At 61.3% G+C, this 10,388-nt stretch overlaps 1 long non-coding RNA gene across 1 annotated transcript; it reads left to right on the plus strand.

Moving 5' to 3' along the window:
• Positions 1 to 153: 153 nt before the first annotated feature.
• LOC149120877 (uncharacterized) lies at positions 154 to 1,113 on the plus strand. The gene is made up of 3 exons (XR_016224564.1): positions 154 to 249; positions 380 to 567; positions 965 to 1,113. It is a non-coding gene; the product is annotated as an uncharacterized LOC149120877 (long non-coding RNA).
• Positions 1,114 to 10,388: the final 9,275 nt, after the last annotated feature.

Genomic DNA, 10,388 nt, shown 5'->3' on the forward strand with positions numbered 1-10,388 from the left:
TTAATCCAGGGCTGGACTTGGCCAATATCAATACACACACGTGCGCCCTCTGCAACTGCAGGTCATGCAAGCTGTGGCCTGGGAGGGCATGGAGGGAACCCCCCCCGGGAAGACAGGCCCCTCCTGCCCCACTGGGGGCACGGAGCAGGTATAAAGGGCCCCGCGGTGGGAGCGGCTGTCCCTGCACCATGAAGCCTGCTGCTTGCCTGGCGCTGCTTGGCTCTGCCTGGCTCCTGATCTCTGTTGCCAGTGGGTGCCAGCCACGGGCGCCTGGGCTGGGGGTGCTCTGGGGGCGGGGGCCAGCTTTCCAGGACAGTGCTGCCCCAGGGCGGGTGAAGGGACGCACCTGCCGGGACCCATGCCTTCCGTTTCTCTCCAGATTGTGACATCTGCCCGGCTGTGCAGGAAGATGTTTACGTGTTCCTGAACGGATCCCCTGAAGAGTATGTTTCCTATGTGCAAAATTACCAAAGTGACCCGCTAGTGCTGCAAAACGCCCTGGCGCTGAAGCAGTGCGTTGATGGGAAACTGACAGCGGAGGATAAGGGGCACGCAATCAGTGCCGTGGTGAGTCCAGCCGGGAACCCTGACTGCAGGTGGAGCGTGGGCGGGGACGGGCCCTGCTAGGCTGCAAGAGTGCCAGAGACAGAAGGGGCCAGCAGACTGGGGTCTGTGCATTCCTGGAGGCCTCCGGTGCCCCTGTCACCTTGCCAGGCCTTCCGTGTAGCCCCTGCCTGTCCCAGCCTCACCTGCACCCCCCACAGAGAACCTCCTCCTCATTCCTCATCAAAGGAGGGATTTTTACGAGAGATTCTCAGGCACCCGGGGTGCAGGAGAGGATCTGCCTTTAGCTGCCCAGATCCAGTGCCAGGCTACAGCTCCTCCCCAGGAAGTGCCCTGTGCCTGCGCCCTGCAGGTGTCTCTTAGCCCCGGCCTCACCAGGTGTCCCGACTTCTCTTTGCAGAATAAAATCTTCTCAGATCCTCTTTGTTAAGGGAGCCCTCCTGGCCAGAAAACCCAGGGCCACCCCGCACCTACGTGGTCACCAGGTACAGCCCACCTGCTGCCTGCCGGCCTGTCATTGGAGGAGGCAACAATAAAAGCTCGCATTGCACAGAGTCTGCTCAGTGCTGGACCAGACACCGGGCGTGGGTGTGGGAGGCGGGCGGTGCAGTGGGGCCGGCTGCCGTGACTGCCAGTGGTGGCTGGATCCAGGGCTGTCCGTGTTGTTCCTGCAGGGGTGCAGTGTGGGGCGGGTGGGTGAGGGTGCAATCAACATCGCCATGGCTGCGATCCACCAGGCACATGCGTCACTGACCAGGCATAGCCGGCCAGCAAGCTTCAGAGCGGCAGGGAGAGTCCCAGCGTCACCGTGAGCACACTGCGGCTCAGAGCCGGGGCGCGTGCCCAACACTGCACAGCAGCTGCCACTCTGCTGCCCCGCCCTCTGCAGGGAGACCTGCTTGGCTGCTCAGTGTGTGGCCATGCACGGTGGCAGTGGCGCCCACCTGTAGATGGATATGAGACCTCCCACCTCCAGGCCCAAGGGACATATGGGGTGGGAACGGGTCCCTGACCGGACAGGAAGACCTAAAGGCCAGGGGGCATGAACGTCCCTGGCCATGATCCAGCAATCCTCTCTCCTCCCTCAGCTGGTCCCAGTGCCAACCCCCAACTGTGGACGCAGCTGTGACCCCGCAAACACACCCCGTGTGGGGTCTCCCACACAGTGGGCCCAGGGTCTGGGTGTCTGTGGTGGCTCAGCCCTGTGGTCATGATGCTGCCGCCTGACTCAGGCCCCCTGCATGCCTGTCTGTGCCCTCTGGGCCTGGATCTGCCACCTGCCCCCTGCTCTGTCACAACTCACTGAGGGCACTCGCACAGGGCTGTCTGGGGAGGAGCATCTGTGACATTCTGGTGACCAAGGAGCTGCTGGGAGGCCCAGACAGGGTGGAGTGGCTGCTCCTGTCCCTGGGGGCTTGCTGGGGTGGGGGCAGGGTGGGCTGATCCTTTTCCTGTTTCTCCCACACTTGTACCTGGGCTGCCTTCACAGAGAGAATGGGTCAGGGTGGGCGCTCCAGGCAGCGGTGAAATCTCGGATTGGGGCACCCACATCCCCAGTCAGAGGGCCTGGTTCTACTCCCAGCTCCTTGGCTGCCATTCCAGATCCCCGCTAATGCACACTCGGGGGTTCAGGTGGCACCTGCAGGTGGTGGTCCAAGCACTGGGGTTCCATCACCCACAAGGGAGGGAGACCCAGATGCATTTCCTGCCTTTGGCCTGGCCCAGCCCTGATTCTGGGAGCCCAGCACTCACCCCTTCCCAGGGCCCCACCCCATCTCACCTAGCAACCTCCTACTCTGCCTGACTCTTAAAGGTCCCACACCCCTCTTGGTGCCACAAACTCTGTCTAAAGCACTTACCCCAGGGGAGACCTGCTCTTTGTGCTCACTGAGCTCTCTCCACAGAGGAGCAATGGGGGACCCCTGCCTCTGCAGGAGTGAAAGGGAGCCCAGGGGACGGGAGGGCTTGGGGAGCAGAGACCCCCTCGTTACCCCCCCTGTGGGACCCTGGGGCTGTGTCCCACCACACCCCGTCCGACAGATGCAAATCTATGCTCAGTGAGAACACAGGCGACACCAGGTGTCTCGGTCAGCTCTCTGCTACTGTGACAGAATCCCACAGACTGGGGCAATGTCCAAGCCACACGAGCTGATTGGTTCACGGCTCTGGACGGCCTTCGTCTTGCATGCAACATAGTGGCCAACATCCCATGGGGGTGCAGGGAGAGGCGGGTAGAGTCAAAGATGTAGAGAGAAAGAGGGAGAGAAGCAGAGGAACTTGCTTTTATCTTGAAGTTTAATTTTTATTGTTTAAAGATTTATTTATTTTAAGGGCTCAGCCACTGGCCACTATAGGCCTATGCTGAGGGGAACAGTGGATGGAAGCAACCCCCCCCCCAGATTCACGAATCAAACATTTGTAACAACACCTTGATAGTAAGGAAACATTTGTAGCAACAACAATGGGAACTCACCCCTGTGCACCCTAAGCCACCCCAGGAGGCCAGCGTCAGTCCATGCAGGAGCTGGGTTGGGGCCCATGCACCCATGCTCCCTGCACATGGACTCTGGGGAACAAACCTCCCCCCCAGTGAAGGAAAGTGCAATGTGGAGAACACCAAGCCTAGGCATCTGGAGTTTGAACTCAGGCAGAGAAAGGAAAACGCATGGGTGTCTTCCACCCAATTAGGAACATTAGACTGCTGAAGCTGAGTGGTCCCCATTCAGCACTCGCTGTGTTATTTTACAGCACTTTGTGAATCTCCAAAAGAGTTTACAATGCAATTTAAAGCGGAGAAGCTGAGTTGGGGGGGGGCAGCTGTGCACTCATTCACACTCCACAGAGGAGGCCAGCAGGTGTGTGGGTGACCAGGGCCCTGCACCCTGTGGTCTCCATGCCAGGGCAGGGGAAGTGGGCAGGGAGGCAGAGCAGTGGGCCCTTGAGGAGAAAAAAACAACTGTGGCCCCCAGGTGGCAGCCTAGGGGCAGTGTGGGGCCCAGGACCAAGGAGGTGCTGGGGGAGGGTTGAGCCACTTTCCCAGGGGGAGCAACCTTGCGATCAGCACCCCGGGGAGCCGCGGGCCTGTGGCTACTCCTGCCTGCGGCCTGACGCGTGCTGTCCCTGTCCTTATGGTCAGCAGCAGCCCGGTGTTACCAGCATGCGGCTCAGGTGCTGGTGCCCAGGAGTTCTCAGTGCTCTGTGCCTGAAGCCCTGGCCCGTGTCCAGGACAGGGCCCTGGTTCCCGCTCTGGACAGGCTGGGCCACGCTGGCTTGAGGTCCTGTGCAGGTGGTGCTCAGCGGGAGGCTCCCCTGCCCTCCATCCCAGAGGACCCCTGTGTCCACCTCCTACAAGTCCAGAGAAGAAGGGCTGGAACAGAGCAGGAGGGGCAGCAGAGGGTGGCAGTGCTGGGGTGGGGCCTGTGGTAGGACAGGAGGCTGCACCCCCGGGAGTCTCAGTTCAGGTCATGGCAGGGGCAGCCCCGGAGTGTGGGGACAGGTCTATGTGGGGCTCCGTATGCGACCTTGTGTTCAAAGAAAGAGGCCTTCACAGTTGGGCTGTAATACAATTGCAGAGGCAGAAAGGAGGGGCGGGAGGTGCCGGTTGCCTGAGACTTGGGACCGTGACGGCAGGTGGCCGAGGGCCCTGGCACCCCTGGTTCCGGGGCAGTTCTGCCAGAGCCCTGCCCTCTCACCTGGGCCCTGGGGAGAACACAGGCCCCACTTCTGGTGACCTTTAATGAAGCCAGGCCTGAGGACCCTGAGCCCTGCCACAGCAGAGCCACTAGGGATTGGCTGGCAGGCTTCTGTGATGTCACAGTCACTGAGATGCGCACTCTGGGCTGGGAGGCGACCAGAGGCCAGTAGTGCGTCTACTGCCCAACTGACCAGTTGGTAGTGTAGGCAGCAGGCGCATTTCAGAGAATCACATGGATACTCAACGGAGGTGAGTGGGACTTGCTCTCTGCATGAGCTGTGGCGTGGGGAAGGTCCCTCCCAGTGCCCAGGTGGGTTTCCATGGTCTCCCACACTGGGTTCCATGAGTGATGTGGTGGAGCTCTGAATGCTGCCCCTGTGTGCAGAGTGTGTACACAGTCATCTCATTCCTCCCGCTCTGCTGGTCACCAGTGTCGAATGGGCTGGGTGTGAGTCTCAGTCTGGACACAGGTTCAAGACTAGGTGTTGGGTCAGCTGGTATCAGGTGGGGCAGGGAGGCCGGCTCTGAGAGCCCCAGAGATGCGGGAGATGGGAGCAGGCCAGGGAGCCCCGTAGACTTGGGACTTGGGCTCCCTGGAGGACACATGGATGCCAGGCTGGGGGAGGAGCGTCCTTTCCGAGGGCAGGGGAGGCAAGGTGGGGCTGTCCTTCCCCAACCATCCCTAGTCCCTGAGCTCTGCACAAGTTATCCTCCAGGGACCCGGCCACCAGGTGCCTGCCTGCCTGGCTGTGTGGCTGTCCCTGCTCTGACCAGGGGGACAGCTTTCAGGGCAGCATTCCTGTGGGCTCCGCAATGCTGGCTCCCATGTGCATGTGTGTCTTACAGATTGAATGTGAATGCCCTGAGGTCCCGGAGGGCCCAGGAGCGAGCAGCGCTCATCAGACAATATGAGCAGGTACGGGCCAGGGTGCTGGGGGAGGAGGTGGGGCCCTGCCTCAAGGACTGTGCCTGTGAGAGCCAGACCCCGCCGCCATGGGGACACGGGGGAGGGGACGGGCGGACAGCTCCCCCAGTGACTTCTCATCCGGGTCCCCTCTCGGCTGTAGGGACGCAGAGGAGCGGCACTGCTGGAGCCTGATGAAGAGGACGATGAGGGCGGCTGCCTCGTCCCAGACAGGCTTGGGTTCCTGCAGTGAGTCGTCTGCACCCCAGCTCACCCCAGGGCGGGACTGGGGTCAGAAACCCCAACATGAGGCGGCACACTGTCCCCGGCCCCGACCTTGAGCCCAGCTGTGGTCACAGGCAGGCACTGGTCAGCATTTGGCCAGAGCTGAGTGACCCTGGGACTCAGGACTGCAGGCAGGGACAGAGCTGGACGTGGGGCAAGCACTGGGCACTCTTACTCTGAGGTCTCTGTTTCTGTTAAGTAGAGGGGGTGGCTTACGGGTCCCCATGCTCCCAGGCAACACAGCCTGGCCATCGCCACTCCAGAGCTGTGTCCACAGGGTTGGGGCACCAGCCTAGCATGTGGGCAGTTGTCCAGCAGGTGCCTGGGTTCAGGGGCCAGGCTCAAGGCTTACGAAGACCTAGTCTGAAGGATGGCCAGGGATGTGGTCTCTGTGGCTCTGAACCTGCTTGTGGGCTCCCGCAGTACAGACCGTGGGGAGGGTGCAGCTGAGGGCCCTGCCCCCGGGTCTGTGCTGGCAGGAGTGGGGCCTGGGGGCAGGAGTCGGACATGGAGGCTGTTCCCACAGATGTCAGGGAGAGAGGCCCCGTGGCTGGAGGGTGGGCTCCGGTGACCTGTAGGGATGGAGCCATCTCGGGCCATCTCTGGCATGACTCAGCAGCCCACCTTAGCACAGGGATAAGGGCTTCTGCCTCCATGTTGTGCCAGAACCTGGAGAATAAGTAGGAGCAGAGTGGTGGAGAGATGGCCAGGGTCCGGGCTGACAGAGGAGGGGTGAGGTGGGGCGCATGTGTACCTAAGGAGGTCAGGGCACAGGGGGGAGGGTGGGTGGTGGGAGGCCCTGAGGGGTGTGGGGGTCCCAGGTACCTCGAGCCCCAGGTGCACACTCACAGCACTGAGCATCTCTCAGGCAGGCCACCTGGACTCGGTCAGTTCCAGGGTGACGTCCTGGACAGAGCTGATGTGGGATATAGCTGCCTCAGCCCTGGGCAGTCTGGCCCTGATCAGGACAGCCACCCCCCAACCGCTGTGGGGGGCTGCCACACACCCACGAAGGTGGACCTCTGACAGGCCTGGAGCCCGCCACTGGCAGCAAGAGCCCCTGCTGGCCCTAGGCTCCCTGTGCTCATGGTCACCAGCCCCTCCCTTCCCGTCTCAGTCCCCTGGGCTGAGAGGATGAAGCTGGTCCTTCCCTGCCCCACTAGGGAGGTCGTGGTGCCTGTTGTGGTCCTGTCCTCACCTCTCCGCCTCCCTTGCTTTCCAGTGAGCAGAAGTTGCCCCAAGACAGCACCCCGGGGGCAAAGGTAAGGACAAGTCCTTGGCCATGGGCCAGTCATCTGGAAGCAGAGCTGGGCGGAGGGGGAACATGGGGCTCGGCAGTGGTGAGTGGGAGTGCCATAAAGTCCCGCGATGCAGTACTTACACGGCACCTGCTGACATCTTACCACACTCACCTGTCCCAGAAGTGAGCCGCAGCTCAGGGGCGTCTGCTGGCGGCCGCCCTGACTCATTGGCATGGTTGGCAGTGACCTGGCTGGAGCTCAGGGGCTCTTCCTTGAAGACGGGGCAGCTCGGGTCAGAGGCCAGGCCACCGATGCTCCCCCAGACAGAAGATCTGGGGCTCACGGTCTGTGCCTTTTCTGGCTCCTTCCATTTGAGTGCCCACAGAGCTCCTGAGCTGTAATGAGGGCCCCTCTGGAGCCCCAAGCTGGGCTCACGCCATCCTGTCTCGTTTTCCAGCGTAAACAGGAGGTACGAAGGATCCAGAAGTGGATAAAGATAATCAAGAACCATAGTAAATACCGCGGCAGCGACAAGGTACCGTGGCGATGAGGGCCCCTCGGGAACACTGAGAGCTGAATTGGGGTTTGAGCAGTGCCCATTCCTGTGCCAGGCACCGCCTGCCTCTCAGATGCCCAGGGGCAACTGTCCAGCCCCTACGGACACAGGTCATGGGCACACCTTCCCCATACACACAGGACACTGTCCTGGTAGAAAACCTGAAGTCACTGCTGAAGACAATCCCGGATGCAGGGCAGGCGTGGTTCCAGGAGCCCTGTAGCGGCCAGTCCGTACACGGCAGAGCCGGTGCCCCTGAGCCCTTGGCCCTCCAGTCACTGTGGGTCATAAGGCCCCCCTCTGGGCAGATCCTCCCTCTGCCAATACACAGGGAGCCCCTGGCTTCTCCCTCCGCTGTCTCACCCTGCGCTGCCTCCACGAGTGGCCACGTTCAGCACTCACCAGAGCCTCCTCTCTCCTTTAGTTTCAGCGCAGAATCTACAAAGGCATCCCTGCCCAGGTGCGCGGGAAGGTGTGGGCCGTGATGCTGGAGGTGGACAAGAGGAAGGCCCAGAACCCAGGCAAATACGCGGTACGGCTCTGCACTCAGCCCAAGGGGGCCCGGCCTGCTCGGGCCTGCTCAGGAGCCTGAGTCTCCGTGGAGGACCGTCCCTCACTGAGCCCTCGGGAGCCTCCTCCCCATCCTGCCTTCCTCTCCCTAGATCCTAGTCAGTGCCTCCTCCACGTCTCCTCAGACCCAGCTGGGACTGGACAGGTGTGTTTTGTGCCAGAGGCTTTAACCTGCTCTCTGCTGAGCTCACCTGGGCAGCTTGGCATATGGCCAGAAGAGAGGACTTGCTGGTCCCTGATGGGCGGGGGTCTCCCAGGATGAGATCACAATGGTGTGAGGTAGGGAGCCCCACAGGCTCTGTGCTAACATGGCCTGCCCGCAGCTGGCCGGCCCTCACCTAGGCCTGCCCACAGCTGGCCCTGCCTTCACATGGACTTGCAGCCCCTGGCATTGCCCTTGCCTGGAGAGGCCGGTCCAATGGTCAGACAGCTCTCAATGCTTCCGGGAAAGGAGGGAGGGAGGACTGGTGTGAGCAGAGGGCTGTCAGCTGCAGCTGGCTCTCATGGCCCCTGGCTGCCATCAGGGAGCAGGGCCCAGCTGTGTGGCCCACCCTGCCTCCCCCAAGTCTGCAGTCTGGGGATGGCCCTGGGAGCTGGGCCTGGAGACAGTCATTGCCCAGGCTCAGCTCCAAGCCAAGGGTGGCTTGCAATGTCGAGATGGAGATGGGCCCCTCCAGCAGGGGGCAGCAGGGGGCAGTGGTCAGGCTGTGGCACTCCTGGAGGGCAGGGCCTGAGATGCCAGCGAGGAGGCTCAGAAGCCTGGCTGGGGGCAGACCGCGTCTGTGCTGAGAGCTGAGGCAGGCAGGGAAGTGCACAGGGACCTTTCAGAGCCCCTGTCTGCTGCTGACCGTCGGGGTGACGTGGGCACTGAGGCAAGTGGGGAGCCCATGACCCTCCCTCAAGGTGGGACCCAGCAGGGAACTCTCCCTGTCAGCCAGAAGAGCTGACGTGGACTTGAGGTCCTTGTGTGGCAATGGGGCTTGTGCAGTTCTTGAGGCTGCCCCTCCCCCTTGTCCCTGCCCTGCAGGAGATGAAAGAGCTGGCCAGGCTGGGCGCCACTCACTTCCATCACATCGACTCCGCCATCGCATGGACTTTCAGAAACCACCTCATGTTCCGGGAACGTTACGGAATGAAGTGAGGCCTCTGGGCTGGGGAGGACCCGCGGGTGGGAGGAGCAAGGGTCCTGGGGCACATGGGGTCCCTAGGGAAGATTGGGTGCAAGCCTAAAACAGTTCATTGAGCACAGAAAACAAACTTGCCTTTTCTATAGTACACAAACTTTCCCAAGACACTGTGGAGAGAATGAAATGAAAAGAAACACCAGGGGAGACAATAGTAGCAATCTATCTAATAAAGGTGTTGTTTCCAGAATATTCAAGGAGCCCTTCAACTCAGTCACAAGGAAGCAGTGGGCAGCCTCCCAGTACCCCGGGAACACAGGCTCGGGGGGACCCTTCATGAAAGCACACACAATTCACCTCCTCAGCGCATGAACACACACTTATTCCCTACACCACAAAGGGGCACCAGCACACAGCTGTGGGAATGGGGGAAATAGAACCACTGAGGACACCGGGTGCTGGGGAGAACATGAGGCGAGGAACAGAGCACAGAAGCCCAGGCCCACGGCAGCACCCAGGGCCGTGTCACAATGAGAAACACACACCTCCCACACGAATCCCCAGCACACACGCACATTTACACAACCACTAGAACAGCCGAGTGCACAGAAAACACACACGCACGCTTCAGGGTTGTGTTCACAGTCACTGGATGCAGGGGAAGCCTGCACGATGCTCAGTGGGGAGACAGAGAAGCAACCCGTGCCACAGCTGAATCCTAGAACGGGATTCAGTGAGAGGCAGGACGAGGCTCGGGCTGGGCTGACCTGGAGGCCTCTCAGGTGCATTCTGCTAAGAGAGGAGCATCCCTCAGAGCCTACACGTGCTGTGATCCACTCACAGGACGTCTGCAAGAGGCCGACCCCTGGGACACACAACAGGGCAGGGGTGGCCACAGCTGGGGAGGAGGGGAGTTGGGCCACAAGGGGGCTCATGGGGAACACACAGGCGACAGGAGCTGCTCCCTACCAGGCTGAACGTGCATGGGAGGCTGACTCTCCACAGCTTGGACCCACGGGACTGCACTCCCACAGTGGGACGCTCACCTGTGCCCTGAACACCCACCTGGGGAAATGAAAGTGCACGGGACTGCGCCCTGGGAGGTGTGCGTGTCCATGCAGGCGGCACTCACCCACATGGTGGACAACACGCAGGTGCCCTGACGACGTCACTGCGCATGAGCAGAGTGTCACGGGCCCTGCGTGTGGCTGTCAGGCTCTGTTAGGCAGAGCTGCACTCAGAGCCTCGGCAGCACAAGACGCACAGCCTCTGTCCTCTCTCTTCCAGCCAACAGGCCTTATTCCACATACTGATGGCCTATTCTGTCTACAATCCCGTGAGTATTCTGGGATCATAGTGCAGGTGCTATCCCAGCAGTCCCTGCAGGGCACCCCTGGTCACAGAGATTCCAGCATGGGTTGAGGGGCCTCGCTCATCCACAGCTCCGAGG

Source organism: Oryctolagus cuniculus, chromosome 18 (genome assembly GCF_051225735.1).
Source record: "Oryctolagus cuniculus isolate XC-2025 breed Fujian yellow rabbit chromosome 18, ASM5122573v1, whole genome shotgun sequence".
NCBI lineage: Eukaryota > Metazoa > Chordata > Mammalia > Lagomorpha > Leporidae > Oryctolagus > Oryctolagus cuniculus.